The sequence below is a fragment of the Zonotrichia leucophrys genome, chromosome 13 (genome assembly GCF_028769735.1).
Source record: "Zonotrichia leucophrys gambelii isolate GWCS_2022_RI chromosome 13, RI_Zleu_2.0, whole genome shotgun sequence".
NCBI lineage: Eukaryota > Metazoa > Chordata > Aves > Passeriformes > Passerellidae > Zonotrichia > Zonotrichia leucophrys.
The window spans coordinates 15,405,743-15,426,512 of NC_088183.1; the positions used below are offsets into that span (position 1 = coordinate 15,405,743).

A 20,770-nucleotide genomic window follows, 5' to 3' on the forward strand; every position below is an offset into this window, starting at 1 on the left:
CTGCTGTAGAGCCGGGTTGGGGCCCCATTTCAGTCAGAACAGAAGTGGCTTTTTGGCTTTTTCACCTTCCAGTTGTGCCCCCTGAGGTCTTTGTGCCCAGACAGATCCTTGACACAAAATGGGAATCAGTGATTCAGAAAAACACAAACCATCTGTGGAGCAACGTCACAGCAGAGGCCACTCCACACGTGTGAGCCCTCAGCAGACCTGCTCCCTGGGGAAAAGAGGAGTTAGCTGCAATTTTTTTTAATGACACTGCTATTTTGAAAGGAATAACTCATATTATAATAACAATAATTGCTTCCTGTGCATGCCCAGCACGTGTGCTTGGAGCTCAAGTAGAATATTAATAGCAATTAATTACAGCCCCTCTGACAGCAGCCAGTGTCAGGAGGGGACACCCACTGGTGTCAGCTCAGGCTCTGCCTCTGCCCTGTCTCTCCACATTTATATTTCACCAGCCAAGGCTTTGCTCAGCACCTTTCCTTCACCTGAGGGGTCCCCAGTGCAATCCTGGGGCTCAGGCTCAATCCCTCCATGGCTGCAGGAAGCAGCCCAGGATAAGCCAAGTCCCAATATCTGACAAAGAAGCTTGGCTACAAAATTCTTCTCTGTCTATTCTAGAAAAGCTGATTTCCAGCTCAAAACAATGTGGTGATCCTCACCTAATGTCCCCACAGGAACATTTGGCTTAAACAGCTTTGAAATTCGTTTAAAACTGGTTTTCCACTCACTTTAGCAGGCAATCCTGAGCAAGCCTTGTGCAAACCCAGCACTCCTAAGCTCACTCAGGGTGCCCCGAGAAGATGTGGAGAGGAAAGGAAAGGTTTGGGCTGGGGGTAAGAGGAGATGGAGGGGCTTTGGCTCTCCCAAACATCAGAGTGCAGCAGGTCTCACCCTCCAACCCCTGACAACCTGCAGGGCTCCCTGCCCTCACCTCCTGACCTTTGGCAGCTGGATCTGGCTCTCCCAAGGTGCCTGTGTCTTTACTGACTCTGCCTCCTTTCAGCTTTTTTTTTAATCCTTTTCTTTTTTCTGCCTTTTAAATCTTTTTCTCCAATTTCAGCATCTCTAAAGGATGAGTGAAGCCAGCTGCTGTGAGTTCTGCTGTCAAACAGCTATTTACTAAGCACCAAACCACACTGTTGTGAGTATTGAAAAAATACATATCAGAGGTTTTCAGGTCTCTAATCCAGCCAAGCACAGAGGATTTGGGGATTTCAGCAGTTCCTGGGCAGTCCTGAGCTCTTCTTCCAACCAGACATACAAAACCACGAGCACAAGGATCCACCAAAGTTGTGTCCAAACCCAAAAACACCCCAATAAAACCATCACCTGTGCCTGGACAGGAACAGGGCCTTCCTTTTGTTTCCCAGCTGATTTTGGCTGGCACAGAGGTTTCTCATCAGTGCATGAAGACCACAAGTGCTGCCAAGGTTTCAACCCATCAAAATGACCCCAGCCCAAATGCAATGCACTTTAATTCTGCCCTGAGCTTCCACCTCCCTCTGACACATTGAATACTGTGAGATTAAATAAAATGCTCATTTTTTTAAATAAATCCCAGAGAAAAGAACAAACCCATTTAAAAGATTTATGTTTGATGCAATCAGGCTCCAAGCCTGGGGAGGTGGAGGTGATAACACTTTTCTGTGCAGCCTATTTAGATTAATCAGCTATAAAATATTGTGGGCTTAGTGGACAATTCTCTCTGGCATTCACAAGACCCAGGTTGTTCTCCCAGAGGGTGGTGGCACTGACCAGGCTCCCCAGGGCAGTGGTCACAGCCCCAAGCCTGACAGAGCTCCAGGAGCTCTGAGACAATGCTCTGAGGCACAGGGTGGCACTGTTGGTGTGTCCTGTGCAGGGCCAGGAGCTGGATTTGATGATCCTTGTGGGTCCCTTCCAGCTCAGCATGTTCTGTGACCCTGTGATTCCTTGATGAATTATTTTCACAATTTTTTTAACATCCTTCCTGGCTGAGGGTTCCTCTCTGTCTCTCCTGGGCTTGTTTCCAGGGAAGCAGGCCATCATCTCTCCTGTCCCTCCCACTGGCACCCCAGCTCACTCCTGCACAGGGTGGGACAGCTTTAAATGTTCCTGTGTGCTGAGACCTCTCTTGTACCAATTCCCAGCAGGGTTTAACACCCTGAGCCCCTGCAGAGCCAGGAGCAGGGACAGTGCCAGCCACTCTGTGCCCACCAGCATTATGGCTTCAGCCCCCTGAGGGGCTTGGGATGGCTCTGAGGGGCTGGGAAAGGGCAGGGCTGCCCAGCAGTGGTCAAAGACACCCCATAATATCACTCAATAACTGGTTCTGGGGAACCAGACCCACAACAGCCTGGGCAGCACAGCTGGAGCAAACCAGGGAGCCCCCAGGACAGCACCAGGCACCTCCTCAGTGAAGCCCCTGTGGGCAGCTCCTCCAGGGGAGCAGCCTGGAGCCCCACATTCCCCCTGGAGCCCCAAATTCCCCCTGGAGCCCCAAAATCCCCCTGGAACCCCAAATTACCCTGGAGCCCCACATTCCCCCTGGAGCCCCACATTCCCCCTCTGACCCCTCTGCCCAGAGCAGGGGAGCTGCCTCAGGAGGAAATGGGCCCAGCACACAGCGTGATGGGGCAGGGACAAGGCAGGGGAAAGCAGAGACAAGGCACTGTCAAAAGAGACACTAATTAGTGCTAATTGCAAATAATCAGCCAAACCTGAGAGCAGGAGGGAGCCCAGCCCTGGCACAGGCAGTGGCCCTGGCTGGAGTGAGGGGGGCATGTGCCAGGCAGGCCTGAGGGGAGAATCCCAGAGATGGGACCCCAGTGCCTCCCACACCATCTCTGCTCTCCCCATGCCCCACCAGACAGAAGCTCCCACGTGCTGCAGCACCCAGGGATCCCCTAAATCCTCTCCATGTCCCCTGGAAGCAATTCCCAATGACAGTGTTTGTGTTACTCATCCTGGGAGACCCTGCTGCAAAGCCCAGGATTTGCCTCTGGCTGCTCCAAAGGCAGCAGAATTTGCTGGAAGATGATCCCAGGAGATGCTGGGAGAGGCCCCATCACAAAGCAAGTCTTGTCCCTGTCCTGCCACCACCCTGGGCTCAGCCAGGTGGGGTTCTCAGGGCACAGGGATCCTCCTGTGAGCCCTTGGGGCCCCTTGTCTCGCTGCAGGGTTAAACCCATTTTCTCTAGGTATGTGCAGGTGTCACTAACATTAACATTACCAACACAGCACAAGCCTTCTGTCATCTGCAGTCAGCTTTTCCTCCCCAGAGGCCACCCTCCTTCAGTTCTCCATCACCCACACCTGCAGCACTCCCAGCTCTCGTTGCTTTGCCCTGGGATCCTCAAGGAGCTCTGTGCTCAGAGCAGATCTCCAAGGGCTGCCATGGATGAGCCCCCAGCTCCCACAACCTGCCCTGAGCCCCAGGGGCCTCTCTGAGACATCCTGGGCTGTGCACAGAGTGCTGTGACAGCACCAGGATGGAATTTGTTCCGCTCCATCTTTGTGAATGTTCTACATCTCCATTACCTGGCTGTCCTCACCCCTGCACTCCATGGCTTATTTGGCACCCACCCAAATCCTACAGCTTCCTTCCTTCCTTCCTTCCTTCCTTCCTTCCTTCCTTCCTTCCTTCCTTCCTTCCTTCCTTCCTTCCTTCCTTCCTTCCTTCCTTCCTTCCTTCCTTCCTTCCTTCCTTCCTTCCTTCCTTCCTTCTTCCTTCCTTCCTTCCTTCCTTCCTTCCTTCCTTCCTTCCTTCCTTCCTTCCTTCCTTCCTTCCTTCCTTCCTTCCTTCCTTCCTTCCTTCCTTCCTTCCTTCCTTCCTTCCTTCCTTCCTTCCTCCCTTCCTCCCTCCCTCCCTTCCTCCCTTCCCCATTCCCTGCAATTGTTCCCATAAGACCCAGAACATTTCCATCTCTGCCCAGCTCTGGAGCACACAGCAGGGCAGAGATGCTCCAGGTGAGCAGCACGGCAGGGCTGGGGCAGGTCCTGGCAGGGCTGTGTCTCCTGTCCCAGCACTGCCCACAGGCAGGTCCTGGCAGGGCTGTAGCTGTGTCCCAGCAGGGCACTGTGAGCCGTGCCCGGTGCCAGCCCCGCGGGTATCACAGGCTCAGGGGCTGCTGATGCTCCGTTCCCCTCGCTGCCCCCGGCAGGGTGGAGACCCCTTGGCCAACCCCTCTGAAAGCGGCTGAAAGAAAAGTTCAATCCTCTGTGCCCTGCTAGTAAACTCCCATTCATGCATGACTTCTCAAATGCCTTTTGAGAGCTTTCCTTTGCTTTCTGTGCCAGCAATGACTCAGGCTTAGATGTGCATTGTCAGGCAATCCGGAGCTGGCGTCTCGCTAGGAAAGCCCATTGCTCACAGAGCAATATTTAAGTGCCCTCTGGTGGTAACTCCTGCGCCGCTCTCGGGATTTCCTCCTCTCCCTCCTGCCCGAATTCCCCCTGGGATCCCCCTTGGGGCTCCTGTGCCGGTGCAGGGCAGTCCCTGAGTGCCAGCCCCGCTCCCCCAGGGGTGTTCCCATGCCATTCCCTGCCAGGACCCGCGGCAGAGCCCGCAGCTGTCCCTGACTCCATCCCAGCCCAGCCTGGAGCTGAGCCCTTGGCCTACTTTGCTGCCCACGTGTCAGCTCATCCCCGGCTCCATCCCTGCCCTGCCCATGGCACAGCCCGCCTGGGGATGCTCAGCGCCGTCCCCTCCCCACAGCCTTGGCATTCCGGCTAATCTGAGTCAAAATGTGTCTGTGAGAGATCTCAGGGTGGTTCAGCTGCCCTGAGCCGCGTGAGGAGGGGCGGCGAGGCAGGAGAGGGAGCCCTGAAGCTGCTCCCCAGTGCCCAGAGGCTGCAGTGACAGCTCAGCCGAGCTATGAGCCCCAGAGGCGCTGCAGAAAAGCGGTTTTATAACCCTGCTTCTCCTGAAACTCCTTCTGCAACTCGCTGCTCTTTTAATTGCTATAAAATACCTCATAGTGCCATTATCTTTTCCTTAGAAAAAAACATCTTAGAGATTCCTGTGCAGATTCCTTCCTTCCTTAGGAAAAAAGCATCTTGGAGATTCCTTCAACTGCTGGGTGGGGGAGAAGAGGAATATGACAGAAAATATCTGTCATGAAATATCCACAGCTGGATCAAAATCCAGGCTGGACATTTCTTTGAGCATGAAACAGGCATTTTAATGATGAGGTCGTGCCACTGAGCTCCCCTGGCACATTTGCAGTGACTTTTCCTGCTCTGCTCCTCAAGGGGGGCAGAAAGAGGAAATGCAAAGCAAGAGTGAGGCTGAGGGGGAATAAAGGGGGAAATGCCCCCTGGCTGGGATCCTGCAGAGGCTGGAGGTGTGCTGGTGGGATGGAGCATCCCGGGAGCTCAGAGGGGCTGCAGGCAGGCACAGAGACCCCCCAGCCCTTCACTCACCCCCCGTGTGGGCTGCACTGCCCGAGCCCCTGCGCACATCCCTCCTGTCCCAGCCCAATCCCTGCGGGAATTGTTCTCTCCTGCCCAGCTCAGCCCCCTAGGCTGCAGTGGCCACACTCAGCAAGGTGCAGAGCTCTCACTGTGGGTTGGTTTGACAGCAAAAGGAGGAGTGACCCTGCCTCTCCACCTTTGCTCTGCCAGGAGCTTTCATTCTGCAGGAAGGAATTGGCTGCCTGAAAGCCTCATAAATCAGGGGCAAGGCTGACAATGCTTCATTTCTGTCTGTGCTGCTGCTGCTGGCACTCAGATGGATGTTCACATGAAATATGTGTCTCTGTGTGTGTGTGTGAAGCTCCAGCACAGGACTGTGAAATAAAATTGCCCAAAGCTGACCTCTAATTTGTCTTTCAGCCAGCTCAACAAACTCCCTGGGTCCCACAGGAGCAGCTCAGCTCACAGCAGTTCTGAAAATTCAAAGGAGCTGTGTAGCTGTTTAAATATAGGCTAAAGCAGTTATTTAAGTATTTAGCATTCTTCTGGCCCATACAATAAATCAGCTTATTCTGCAAACTGTGCTGTTCTTACCTTGCTCTTCTGTGGCTGGGCTCAGTCCTGGTGTTCACTGTCCAGGTGTTGGGGGCAGGACAGCCTTGGTGCCCACGTGGTGAATGCTCAAAATGTGACAGAAAAAATGCACGTGTGTCCTGGCTCAACACCAAAACCAGCAAACCAGCAACCTCCAGGGACAGCTGGGGACCTCTGTAGGATTTCTGTCCTTTCCATGGGCACCCAGCAGCCCCTGCTCCAGCCCAGCTTGTCCCACCTGCCCAGAGCTCGCCCTGGCATTTCTGTGCCCCGTGGCAGAGTCACACACCTGCAGACTGGCTGGGCTGGCAGGGACCTGCTCTGAGCCCCTCAGCCATGGGAGCCCCTTGGCCATGACCTTGGGCTTTGAACACCTCCAAGGATGGAGACCCCATAACTCCTGGGTATGTAGAGGGATCCTCCAGTGTCTCCATTTGTGCCATTGTCCCTTCTCCTGTCACTGGGCACCACTGGTAAGAGCTGGATCCTTCCTCTTTCCAGCCTCCCTTCAGGTGTTCATACACACTGTGAGATCCCCCTGAGCCTTCCATTCCCCAAGCTGGACAGTCCCAGCTCTCTCAGGGACATGATGCAGTCCCTCCATCCCCTCTGTGCCTCTCTCCACTGAGCTGTCTCCAGTTTCTCCAGTCTGTGCTGGAAAAACCAGCACTGGACACATTTTCCACATGGGGAATCAAACAGTGATGATTTTCTTGTTCTTCATGTGCCTGGAAATGATACTGTGAAAAATGCCAATCACTTGTTTTTAAAATTTTAAAAGTTTGATAGTAATAAAATGGTTATAAAAATAGTAATACATTTAGAGTAATAATAATTTGGACAATTTGAATTAGGACAATATGAGACAATAGAGCCAAAGAGTTACAGACAGTCTGGGTACCTTTTTCTGGACAGCAGGAGCCCAAAAAAGGACCCACGTTAACAAAGGAATAACCCTTAAAAACAACAGCCTGTTGCATATTCATACACTTCATACATGATGCATAAATTCCATTCAAATACAGGATTCTGTCTGGTCATCATCACCTTCTTCCTCTGAATCCTGACAGCGCCTTGGAGGCAGGAAGAAGTTCATTTCTTCTGATAAGAGGGCAATAAAATCTTTTTTTCTGAAAGATTCAGGTGTCCTGTGGCTGCTGTCTCGCTGCAAGTCCTTTCTTTAAAGAAAAGTATCCTACATAGCACAGTTTCTATTTTAACAATTTTTATAACCTAAAACTATATTTAACACACTACTTAAGAGAATTAATCCAGCATTACTTTCTAACACAGCACATATAATATTCATTTTAATATTTTCAATCATAAAATACATGCATTTTTCACAATATCCAGGATTAGCTGTTCCCATTCCAGGGATGGGGTGAGGCAGACCAGCCTGTAGTTCCCTGGATCCTCCTTTTGCCTTTCTTAAAGACAGGAGTGACATTTGTTTTCCTGTGGGCTCTGGGTGCTTCTCTACCTTATCCAATGGATTCTTACAAGCAGACCTATGAAGAGGGTGAAGTCTGCTCTCACAAAATTCAGGGTTGTGCTCTTGCTTTTCCCCTCCTTCCCTCCAGGGTTCTGAAGTCTGCAGTCCCTGTCTCACTCATGACCTTCAGGATGAGGCACCTGACCCTGCAGTCTCTCAGACAGGTGTTTTTAGCCCAAACCTGCCTAACCAGCTGTGGACCCTCTGTGTTTTACCTCCCAAAGCCAAATGGCAGCTGTTTCCAGAATGTCACCCTGTGCTGACCAGGACTGAATCTTCCCTGGTGTCACTGAAGCTGAGGGGACCAAGCCTTGCTCCCCAAGAAGGGGAGCAGATGTCCCCAAACAGTGACCAGATGTGACATCCTGGGAGTCCTGGGACAGCCAGGACTGATGACACCTTGGACTGGCTGTGTGGCTGCTCAGGAGCATCAGGGCACAGGAAAATGGCACTTGGCTCTGGCTCCCTCTTGGTGCTGTGTCCTGTGGCTTTGGGGACAGTGACACTGCAGGACAATGGTCACAGCGAGCAGGCAGGGCTCTGCTTCCCAACAGCAGCACAGAATCTGCCTGGAGTCCACCTTGGAACATCCCTGTGTTTAATTAAAATCATGAAAACACAGCAATCCAGGCAGATGAGGCTGTTCAGAGCCCACAGGTGAGAGCTGGCTGGTGCCTGCTGCTGGCCTGGAGAGGTGAGGAGCAGCTCTGGGGTGGGTGGCACAGCTGTGTCCCTGGTCTGGGGTGGGTGGCACAGCCCTGCCCTGCTCTGGGGTGGGTGGCACGGCTGTGTCCCTGCTCTGGGGTGAGTGGCACAGCTGTGTCTGTGCTCTGGGATGGGTGGCACAGCTGTGTCCTGCTCTGGGGTGAGGTGCTGATCAGGATCCCCAGGGCCCTGGTTTTGCAGAGTTCCTTGTGCAGCTGCTGGCCTGGGAGTGAAGCCAAGGCCGATGGGTGCACAGGGAGCCCCTGTGCCCCAGCCAGGCTGAGCCCTGGGAGCTGCTGGCCTTTCCTCCTGGAGCTGGGGCAGCTGGAAAAGAGGGAACAGAAGTCAGAAGTGCTGCTGGCGCCGTGTGGACTGGAGGGCTGTGCTCAGCCTCTCCCCAGGACTCACTGACACCTGATGCTGGTGCAAGGCACAAAGATTAAATCTGTGCCCATTCCCAATGGAGCTTCTGTGCCCAGTGCTTTACACCCCTGCTCACTGCAGACCAGGCTGTACCTTTCAGACAAAAGCCAAAATGAAGCTCTTGGGAGACAAACCAAAGATTGACTTTTGCTTTCCAGGACTCCAGCAACCCAAGGGTGATGCACCTTCCTCGTTTGCTGCACTATCTGAGAGTCTCTCTCCAGCGAGGTTCTGCAAGCTGAAGAGGGGACACTTGTGGGACCTCTGTCACTCCCTGTGTGCCCTTTCTGCCCAGACTCCTGCATCTCCTTGGGCTCCATGTGGGCACTGCTCCACTGCCCCACATCCCTGCGCTTTGCTGTGGCTTCCTCTGCTCACCCCACAGCCCTCCCAAAGCACCTATGCTGTAAAAATTAAACCTGTTTTTCCTCCCTCCCTTCACTGCTAAAGTGTTTTACATCAGCTGCCACTTCCTCCAGCTCCATGTATTTTTTGATGTGGAGCAGTGTCTCATGAACCACTCCAAGGAGCCATTGTAATTCCAGAGAAATGCAATGCTCCTGGAAAGGAGCTTGTAAACCCACTGTTATTTTCTTTCCTAATTGCAATTTCAGTGACTCATCCCCGGTGCCACACTGCAGTGCACAGCCATTGTGTGGATTTTTACCCAATCTTGAGCAGTCACAATTCACTGCTCAAGTTTTCAGGCCACCCAAGCCATTAGGAAAATAAATGTAAAATAAAATCCTGCTGCTACAGTTGGCTGGCAGAGCAGCACAGCCCCTTGGGACAGCAGCAGAAGAGAAAGGCATTCAGGGCTCTCCAGAGCTGCTGTGGCCAATGAGGCTGAGCTAGCACGAGCTGCTGCCTGAACGTGTGCTGTCTGAACAAGAGCTGATTCCCTCCTTTCCCATTCCCTTCTTCACCCCAGCTCCATCACAGCTCCATTCCTCAGCCCTGTTTAGGGTTATCTCAACCCCATTCATTGCCCTCCTCACCTCTATCCCACCCCTTTCCTCTTTTCCTCTCCATCCTGATCCCACTCCCCACCTTTATCCCATCCCTTTCCCTACCCCATGTAACCTCACCTCAGTCCCCATCCCTTTCATCCCCTCCCCCATCCCATCCCCTTCTGTTCCTATTTCATCCCCATCCCATCCCACCCCTCTGCTCCTGTCTGTAAATCCCCAGAGCCTCCCCACACCCACCCACCTTCGAGGGGAGGTTTCTGTGACAGCCCTGGGCAGCTCCTGCAGGGCAGGAGGGATGGCACATGGACCAGAGCTCAGTTCTCAGTCTGGCAGAGGAGACAAAGCTCCCCTGGAAGCTCTTGGCCCTGCTCAGGCTGTGGATTCACTGCTCAGGATCACATTGCACTGTTTGTACAGGATCCACAGCCCTGGTTCTGCCAGGGCCATTCCCCACGCTTTCTCCCTTTCTCCCAGCTGAGTGGGAAGGTGCTGACATTGCCCATGAGTTTGGCAGGACAGCACTGGGGCTGCCCTGCTCCTGCCAGTGGCAACCTCAGCTCCAGGGCACCAAAGCCTTTTATCAACCAGCACAACATGCAGGGAGGAGCTGGCTGTGTTTGCCCTGTCCGTGCCATGGTGGCAGCTCTGCCACCAGGCCCTGGGAGATGGTTGAGCAGGGCTGAATCATCCTTGAGAGCAAACTGAGCTGCCCTGGGCTCCCAGAGCCAGGCAGCAGGGCCTAGGGAGGCTGGGGATGCTGGAGAGGAGCCTCCCCTCCATTGGGCTTCTGTGCCCTGCTGGGCTTGTCTGGAGGCCAGGCTGGACACCCAGACTCTGGCCATGGCACAATGACACCAATGGGACAATGGTGCAGCTCAGGCTCTTGTGACCGTGTTCACAGGGGTCTGAGGATGAGGGAAGAGATGAGGATCTGACTCCATGTTTCAGAATGATTGATTTATTATTTTATTATAAATACTATATTAAAACTATACTAAAAGAATAGAAGAAAGGATTTCCTCCGAAGTCTAGCTAAGAATAGAAAAAGAAAGAATGATAACAAAGGCTTGTGGCTCGGACAGAGAGTCTGAGCCAGCTGACTGTGATTGGCCATTAATTAGAAACAACCACATGAGACCAATCACAGATCCACCCGTTGCATTCCACAGCAGCAGATGATCAATGTTTACATTTTGTTCCTGAGGCTTCTCAGGAGGAAAAATCCTAAGGAAAGGATTTTTCATAAAAGATGTCTGTGACAGACGCACCAGGTTCAGCATCATTTGGGATGGAGTTGAGCTGAGGCCTCATTGTCACCTTCCAGTACCTAAAGGGGCTATTAAAAATGAGTGATGTTTTACACAGGCACAGAGTGATGGGACATGGGGGAATGGTTTGAAACTAAGAGAGGAGAGGTTTAGATTCGATATTGGGGGGAAATCCTCCCCTGTGAGGGTGGTGAGGCCCAGAGAAGCTGAGGTTGCCCCATCCCTGGAAGTGTTCAAGGTCACACTGGGCAGGGCTTGGAGCTGCTCTAGTGGAAGATGTCCCTACCATGGCAGGGGAGTGGAACAAGATGAGCTTCACTGCTTCTTTCAATCCAAACCATGCCATGATCTGTGATCCCATTTCAGGGACACATTCTCTGGCTTTGCCCCAGGGTGGGCTGGAAAGGAGAGGTTGGAGCTTTGTGACCAGGCTGGCAAACTGTGCCAGTGCCTCTGGGGCAGCACAAGGGGGAGCAAAGGGGCTTCCTGAGCCAGCTTGGGCAGTGTGGCCAAAACTGGGCTTACAGAACCTGGCCAGAGGCTCCCCAGCCCTCCTGTGGCCGTGCTCAGGGACAAACCCAGCTGGCTGTGCTGCTGGGGTGAGGGAAGGGATCAGGGAGCTCACTGGAGCTCACCTGGCAGAGCAATGTGTGACAGTGTTCACAGGGGTTTTCAGATGAGGGAAGAGACCAGGATGTTGACTCTATATTTCAGAAGGCTTGATTTATTATTTTATGATATATATATTACATTAAAACTGTACTAAAAGAATAGAAAAAAAGTTCTCATCAGAAGGCCAGCCAAGAATAGAAAAGAATGAATAACAAAGATTTGTGCCTCGGGCATAGAGAGCCAGCTGGACTGTGATTGGCCATTAATTAGAAACAACCAACATAGGCCAATCACAGATGCACCTGTTGCATTCCACAGCAGCAGATAGTCAATGTTCACATTTTGTACCTGAGGCCCCTCAGCTTCTCATGAGGAAAAATCCCAAGAAAAGGATTTTCATAAAGAGATGTCTGCGACAGCAATGCACAGCCACAAACCTTCCCTGGTGTCTGCACCAAATGCAGCTCCAAAAGGGAGCTGAGCTGGGGATTTGGAGCACAGCAGGTGGAGAAGAGAGAGCCCTGCCCCACCAGGGCTCCAGAAGAGCTGTGAGCAGAGCTCCAGGAGCTCCAGCACGGCAGGATGGGCTGCAGGAGCCATGCAGGTCCCTGAATATTCATAACTGTGTCATTAGAGGGTGCCAGTGCGTTGCTGCAGAGCTGGGCTGTCCCCTCACCTGTCCCAGCAGGGCACAGGGCTCCTGTGGCTGTGGGATCCTGTCAGGATTGCACACCCAAATTCCCTCTTGGGAAGTTTGAACTCCAGAACCTGCCCAGTCTGTGACGGTGTTCACAGGGGTCTGAGGATGAGGGAAGAGATGAGGATCTGACTCCATGTTTCAGAAGGCTTGATTTATTATTTTATTATATATATTACATTAAAACTTTACTAAAAGAATAGAAAAAAAGGTTTTATCAGAAGGCTAGCTAAGAATAGAATAGGAAAGAATGATAACAAAGGCAGCTGTCTCGGACTCTCTGTCTGAGTTAGCTGGGCTGTGATTGGCCATTAATCATAAACATCTAAGATGGGCTAATCAAAGATTTACCTGTTGCATTCCACAGCAGTAGATAAGAAATGTTTACATTTTGTTCTTGAGGTTTCTCAGCTTCTCAGGAGGAAAAATCTTAAGGAAAGCATTTTTCTTGAAAAGATGTCTGCAACATCCAGCTGTGGAGCCACAGGCCTGGGGCAGCAGATGCAAAGCTCAGCTGCTCCTTAGGATGCTTCCCAGAGTGATTTCAGCCTTCACCTCCCTCCATCACCTTTCTGTGCCTGTCTCTTGGCAGCAGGAGATCTTCCCTTCCCATTAGTTCCCAGTGTGGCCATCCCAGACAGATGAATTTGAGGAGAGAGGGTGATATTTCTGTCTTGCATAGCACTGATCTAATGCTTAATTATTTAAGATCTTGCAAAACACTTAGCATCCTTGGGATAAAGTGCTTTGCAGGAAGCACAAGGCAGTGTTATGAAAGCATTAATGTTTGTGCCTTCTCTCTGCTTGGTGGGAGCCAGGGGCTCCTGGGTACCCCAGGCCTCCTGCAGCTGTGTGCTCTGAAGGGTCACAGAGCCACACAATGGGTTGGGTCAGAAGGGACCTTGAAGATCATCCAGTGCCACCCCTGCCATGGCAGGGACAACTTCCATAGTCCCAGGGGCTCCAAGCCCCATCCAACCTGGCCTTGGGCACTGCCAGGGATCCAGGGGCAGCCACAGCTGCTCTGGGCAATCTCTGTCAGGGCCTGCCCACCCTCACAGCAAAGAATATTTTCCTAATATTTAATCTAGACCTAACCTCTTTGAATCTGAACCCATCTGAATCCTGCCCCTGTCTCCTCTCCACACCCCCAGCTCCCCTGCCACCCTGAGAGGCAGAAAAGGCCTTGGCTCTGTGCAAGCTCTGCTCAGCAATAACAAAAACATCTCCATATCTTCACCCCTGTGTTCAGCACAAATACAAAATACAGCACACTGGGAAGAAAATAACTCTAGCCAAACCCAGCACATTCCACCTCTTATTCCATACCCTTTACACCATTCCAGGTCCCACACTATTCAGTACAACCTCAATAGCCACCACCCCCCTTCCCATTCTTTGATCTGGCACACAGATATCATTCCCTTCGTCTATGGACCACTCTGGAAAATGTTTATAAAGCATCAGCAAAATGTTCATTCATTTAGTCCATGGTTTGAGCTCCATCTGTTCTGGTGGTCACTCAGGACAGCAGAGCTACTGGGTGGGGCAGTTATTGGGCACCAAAGGCAGCTCAGATCAGCTCAGTCACTGCTGCCTTGGCACTGCTTCTTGGGAGGCTCCTCCTGTTTTGGGTTGAATGGTGCCTGTTTTAGTAATTCCTGAAACACACAAATCATGGCTTACAGCAACTTACAGATCCATTGCAATCTCCATCCCTGGTCCTTTTGGGCCAGGTTTTAACCTGATTTAACACTGCACTGAACTCCAGCCTGGCTTCCCCAAGGGGCTCACACCATCAGTGTGGCCACATCCCAGCCCTCCAGGGCAGCAGGGCACAGCAGACAGAAATTCAGCCTTCCCTGAATTCCTGCAGTTTGGCTCCTCCCCAGGGGCTGCAGCTCCTCACCAGCTGCTCCAGCCTGGATCTCCCCAGAGCTCCTGCAGCAAACCTGCTCCAGCTCAGGCCCCACAGGAGCTGTGGATCTGTGCTCCGTGCTGGGCTCGTTCACACCTCCCAGTCCCTCCAGCTCAGGCTCTGAGCTGAGTTCTCAGCACAGACACAGCAGCCCTGCCCTGGCCACCTGCCAGCCCAGGCCCATCGCTGCTGTTATCAAAGTGTTCCCAGGCATGATCCAGCTGATAAGCACTGAGAGCAAAAAGCAGCCACTAACAAGCACCAGGCTCTAATGTACAGCCAGGGAACAGACCTCCATGGCGAGCCCAGGAGCCAGCTGAGCACAGCTGTAATTTCAATGGGGCACATCCCAGTTTTTCAGCCACACTGGAGTGCAGGGAGCATCCCTGGATTTGAGAGACATCCCCAGCCTCTCTCAGCCTGGTGTAGCAGGAGGAGAGCAATGGTTCCAGCTTTCCCTGCACAAGCTTCTCTGTTAGGGGGTCCTTGAGCCTTGGACCTTGCCAGGTGATCTGTTCTCTTTCCATTCATGGCCAGCCTGGCCCTTGACAATGTTTTGTTTTCCCACACCCAAATATAACAGCCTTCCTATCTTATCTACCAGCATAAATCTCACTTTACTGAGTGGGAGGGAGAGATAAGCACGAAGCAGGCAAAGATCAAAGGACACTGAGTGTAAAGAAGAGCAGAAAAACCAATCCCTCAGAAGGACCCAGCACCAAAGCCCTGGGACCTTTGAGCAGAAGAGCAGAACAGCTTCAGGACCATCCTGCATGGGCTGGGGCACATGAGCTGTGTGACAGCTTTGTCACTGCCCCAGCACATGGAGCCTCCCAGCCCTGTGAGGAGGGGAGGGCAAGGAGGGAGGTGCAGCCTGTAACCCTGCATATCACCTGCAGGCAGGACAGCAGGACCAGGGGCACTTGGAGGGGTTTGTAAATCACTGGGAGGCACAGCAGAACCCATCCTGAGTAAGGAGGGAAGAACAAGGGAGAGAACAACACCACTCCTCTCTCACAGAGCCAGTTTTCAGAGTGCAGGAGTTGGGTTCACACAGATGAGCTCAGACAGATGTGAAGGGACATTGAATGTGTTCAGCAGATCTGTGCCACAGATCACTGGGGACCTGAACTTTCAAACCACAAATTTTGATCAAGCAAGTCAGGAAAATTTCTCAGTAGTGAAGGTGATGGGTAAGAAAGACCTTTGTCCCAGGCAGGGCTTGGGATTTCAGGACAGAGAGTTCAGATCCAGGGATTTTATCCTCCCAGGCAGCATTTTCCTTTTGAACTGTTACACTGATCCTGGATCTGCTCACAAGGTCCCAATTGTGTTTTTGTGGAGGCACTAGCAAGTGGTAGTGTTGTCTTGTATATCAAGAGTTCTACCATCATTATAGTGCAAGGATTCTACATCCCCAGAGTTCCATACCTCCTTGCTGTCTCTCACAAGCAGCTCCTCTGAGCACTGACTGTTCCTAGTCCTTGCAGCAGCCATCTGACTCCTGATCCCACCAATCCACTCTTTTATACCACCGTTCTTATTGGCTACAGGTGTGGCCTGTTAACATCAGGCCTGCTCCTGATGTTTAGTGATTGGTTCAGCTGCAGCTCTTTGGGGGATAAGATTGCATTCTGTACCACCTTCATACTGTGTCCCCCTACATGGCAGGGAGGAAGGCACAGGCTGGAGGGACTCTGGGCATGGAGCAGGATCCCTTCAGCTGGCACTGTCACAGAGACAAGGACAGGGGCATCTCCTCCCTGATCCCTTCTGCCCTACAGACACCTCCACCAAAGCCCTGCCTGCAGCCTCACAGAGCCCTTGCAGGGACAGTGGGGTGTTTCACAAGGCTTTTGCAACGGCCTTTACCAAATGACTGTGTGGAAAGAGGTGTGAAACCAGCAGGAACGGGGGCAAGCAGCCACCACGGTGGCCTTGCACTCTGCTGTCCTGCTCACCTGCTCTCCACAGCCTGTTGTGCTGTCCAGGTCCAGCTCCTGCCCTCGTCCTTGGCAAGGTCAGCTCCTTCCCTCTGGCTGCTGCTGCTGCTCAGGCAATCGGAAAGGAATAAAAGTAAACAGCGAAGACAAAAGCGTTGATTATGGAGCCTCTGAGTTTGCCAGGCACAGGGAGGGCTGGGGGGAGATAAATGTTGCTAAACCAGAGTTTCCAGGCAGCACAGGCTTCCCAGTAAACAGGATTCACACCTCCCTTCCCACATCTGCTAATAACGGTGGGTCATGTCAGGGAACAGGAGAAAGAAAGGGAGAAAAACACTGGTAGAAATGCAAAGGGTGCAAAATCTGCTCTGTCCTCCAAAATCTCAGGCACCATTTTCACACCACTCCAATTCTGTGTCTCAGGGGTTCCCTGTCCTCAGCTGCAGCCACACCACACTCACAGGGGAGCCCATGAGAACCCATCAGCCCAACATGTGTAACAGCTCCAGGGCTCTCCCACACCCCTCGGGTGCCTTCTGGGGATGTGCTAACACCCCTGATGGAAACTGGGTGAATGTGCCTTCCACATGTCCTTGCTCAGTGTGCTGCCTCTCCTTTTTCCAGGGGAGAGCTGGCTTGTGTTCTCCTTGTAGGAGCTAAATCCCAATTTGTTGTATGGCATTTCCTACCAGCCTTGTTCCCAGGGTAGAGACAGCTGCACCTAGAAATTAGTGTATCATTTCCTGGAGGGATCATAAGAGCCATAAACCTGGCCTGCATTAGTATTTAAAGTATGTGCAAACTGCTCATAAGGATATGTAAGTAGCAAGTGTCCTTTGAAGATTTTAATGAAGCCAAGCCATGTTTTCCAAGCTGTTTTCCCAGTTAATGTTTAACAGGACAACAGTGAGTGCCCACTGGCACTGGAGGCAGGGAGCAGGACAAGTGCTCAGCAGAACAATGTTCATTGCTTCTGCTCTGAGCTCCTGGCTGGGCAGCTTCATTCCCAAATGGAAATGACATTGTAGGGTGAGGAAACAGAGTGGGGTGGAATTGTCTGCAGCTCCAGGGCAGTGGAGCAGAGCCTCAGCTCATGCCCACGTGTGCAGTGCCTTCCCCTGGCCCCTCATGCCAGCCCTCCTCTTCCTCACACCCTTCATGTGAGCCACATGGACCCACTGGTGTGACACAAAATGATGCAGAGGAGTTTTTTGGTTGGTTGATTGGGTTTTTTCCCCACTCTGTGCAGCAAACTCCTCCTGGGAGGTTCTGCCAGATGCCAGGGTGCTGCAGCTTGTCCAGAGAAGAAAATGGATCTGAGGAAGGGTCTGAAGCACAGGTCTGGTGAAGAGCAGCTGAGGGAGCTCAGGGGGCTCCTTCTCCCACTGTACAGCTCCCTGACAGGAGATTGGAGCAGGGTGGGATTTGGCCTCTTCTCCCAGGCAAAAGTGACAGGGTTAGAGGGGATGGTTTCAAATTGCACCAGGGGAGGTTTAGGCTGGATATGGGGGAAAATTTCTTCACCAGAAGGGTGTTCAGGCATTGGAACAGGCTGCCCACAGCAGTGGTGGGGTCACCACCTTTGGAGGGTCTAACAGACGTGGATGTCTCACTTGGGGACATGGTTTAGTGGTGGCCTTGACAGTGCTGGAGGAAGGATTGAATTCAATGATCTCAGAGAGCTTTTTCAGCTTAAATGATTCTGTGATTGTGTGAGGAGGGCAGCATGGCTGGGACAGACAAGGCTGGGGAATGATGGTGCTTCACTGCCTGCATCCAGGGAACTGCAGACTCTTCCAGGTGCCCTGGAATGGCTCTGGAATGTCTCCCACACCTCCCATCAGCCAGCAGGTTTCCTTTGGGATACATTTCAGGTGCTGGCCAAGTTCTTGGGGTAGCTGTGTATCCTGTTTTTCTCTCACCCAAGAATGTCATGTAACTAATTTAAATAATTTCTTCCTGGTTGAGCCTCATTAGGGACCCAGCATTAGGCTGGCCTGATTAGATCTGCTAATCGATGGTGGGGAAAAAGAAGCAGTTTGAGCACGCACAGGAGCAGGATCACGCTGCTCCACTGCCTGGAGACCACCACGGTGCCCAAGCCCACCTTGCACCCCCGGGCACAGCGTCCCTGCAGAGGTGGCCACTGCTGTCCCCTCGCCGCTGGCCACGCCGGTGAGTCACGGTCATGCGCGAGGGGCAGGGACGGTGACGGAGCGCTCCAACCTGCGTCCTTGACCTATTTTATCTGGGCAAGCCCGTAACTGCTTTCCCAGGCTCTGTGCCTGGACCCTCTCCTGCGCACGTGTCCCCTTATCAGCAGCAGCGGCAGCGCCCGTGCAAAGGTCCCGGTCCCAGCCCGGTGCCCCTGTCTCCAGCCAGGTGTCCCGGTCTGCAGCCGGGTGTCCCGTCTGGACCCGCAGGGAGAGGAGCGAGGGCGAGGTTTGGGGGGCTGGGGGGACCTTCCCAACCCTGCCGTGCCCGAGGGTCCCTGGTGGGGACCACTGCCCGGCCGGGGCAACAGGGACAGGGACACGGACAGGGACATGCAGAGCAACAGGGACAGTGGCAGCAACTGGGGCAGGGACAGGAGTGGGGACAGGGATGAGGCTGGGCCAGGAACAGGGACAGGGCAGGGACGGGGCATGGACAGAGACAAGGGCCGTCGCTGTGACAGGCACGGGGCAGGGAGAGGTGCAGGGACAGAGACAAGGGCAGTAACTGGAACAGGGACAACGATAGGAACAGGGGACAATAGCTGGGACAGGGACAAAAACAGTAGCTGGGACAGGGGAGGGACAGGGACAGGGACAGTAGCTGGGACAGGGACGAGAGCAGTAGCTGGGACAGGGACAATAGTTGGGACAGGGACAATAGTTGGGACAGCGACAGGGGCAGTAGCTGGGACAGGGACACGGACAATGACAGGGAGAGGGCAGTAGCTGGGACAGGGACACGGACAATGACAGTGACGGGGCAATAGCTGGGACAGGGACAAGAGCAGTAGCTGGGACAGGGGAGGGACAGGGACAGTAGCTGGGACAGGGACGAGAGCAGTAGCTGGGACAGGGACAATAGTTGGGACAGGGACAATAGTTGGGACAGCGACAGGGGCAGTAGCTGGGACAGGGACACGGACAATGACAGGGAGAGGGGCAGTAGCTGGGACAGGGACACGGACAATGACAGTGACGGGGCAATAGCTGGGACAGGGACAAGAGCAGTAGCTGGGACAAGGAAAGGGACAATGACAGGGACAGGAGCAGTAGCTGGGACAGGACCAGTAGCTGGACAGGACGAGGATAGGGATAGGGATAGGGATAGGGACACGGACAACGACAGGGACAGTTGCTGGACAGGGCCCGGGGCCGCCCCGGTCTCTCCCCTGGCCACGCCCCCACCATGGCCACGCCCCTTAGGGCGGGGGCTAGGGCCGTGACGTGTCCGCCCCGTTCGGAGGGGGCGTGGCCCGCCTGCCGTGACGTCACCGTGCCGCGGGGTGCGCAGCAGGTGCGGGCGGCGGCGCGAGACGCGCAGGGCGCAGGTACCGGGGCTCTGTGAGGGGCCGGGGGGCCCGGGCCGGGCTCGGCTGCGCTCGGCTCGGTTCGGCTCGGCTCGGCTCGGCTCCGGGCGGGTGGGAGCTGCGGCGGGTGGGGGGAGCGGGGCCGCGCAGGACTGAGGAGGGCGAGGAGAAGGAGGATGAGGAGCATGGGGAGGATGAGGTGGAAGGTTCCCCGGGGGTGAAGGGCCGGACCCGTCCCGTCCCTCGCAGCCCGCGGTGCGTGCCCGCCCTGCGCCCAGCGCTGCGGAGGGGTCGCGGCAGGAGCGGCCCGGTGAACCCCCCAGCCCGGGGGTGCCGCCCTGCCTGCAGCGCCGGCCGTGCGGGTTTGGTCCGAGAGCTGCCCCCGACAGCTCCAGGCCGGCCCGGGGAGCGGGGCTGCGGCTCCCGGCGCTGCCCTGTCCGCGGGGAACGCGGCGCTGCCCGGCTGAGGCCGGGCGTGACCCAGGGCGGGTGGGCACGGGTGGAACTGATGCTCAGGCTTATTTAGAGGTATGGCAGCACTAGGAGTGAAAATAATAGTGCTGCATCGTGTCTTTAAAGCCGGTAGGGTTGTCCTGGATTTATGTTTTCTGTTGCTATAGCTGAGGACACCTCATTTGGATAATTAAATGTCACGGTGAAATAGGAGAATGAGGGACGGAGAGGACTCGTGTCCTGTCCCTGCCGCATGGATGTGCCACCCTCTCTGACGGCAGCGGGCAGCCCCTCTGTGTCCAGGCCAGTGCCAGCATCTGTCCCACCCATCCCAGCCTCGTGTTTAGCTTTATCTGAAAGGAAAAAAAAAGAGTTGCTTTTTGTTTTTGATGCCCATATTACGAGACGTGTGTGAACAACCTGGTTGTAAATAGGGTAAGTCTGGGTAAGGTAGTGAGTGTGGGTGAGTTATAATGACTGTGCTGAGCAGCTGCCTTCTCCTTGTGCTGTGTAAATACAGGGATAGGATACAAGGTGTGGGAAGTGCTGCTGTGCTAGCAATGGGGTATTTCTCATCAGCTGCTTAAATAATGAGTGACTCTTCCTAGAAATTTTTTGATGATGATAATAATAACATTACTATATCAGGTAGACTGAGGAGGAGGCTGAAAACACTGAGACTTTATAAATTTTTCTGATCACATTTCAGTGCTTTTTGGGGACAGTCAGGGATTAATGTGCATGTTAGATAATAATCTCCTACTGCGC

At 53.5% G+C, this 20,770-nt stretch overlaps 1 protein-coding gene across 4 annotated transcripts in view; it reads left to right on the plus strand.

Moving 5' to 3' along the window:
* The window catches only part of CYSTM1 (cysteine rich transmembrane module containing 1), a 68,388-nt gene that overhangs the window by 24,041 nt on the left and 23,577 nt on the right, over positions 1-20,770 (plus strand). The window contains exon 1 of one of the 4 annotated variants that reach the window (XM_064725030.1): positions 19,459-19,570. The exons of 1 other annotated variant lie outside the window; for it this stretch is intronic. The gene's annotated coding sequence lies outside the window, so the exon portion shown is untranslated. Of the gene's footprint in view, positions 1-19,458; positions 19,571-20,770 lie in introns of those variants that run through there. 2 more of the 4 variants (XM_064725032.1, XM_064725031.1) reach the window with 2 other exon arrangements.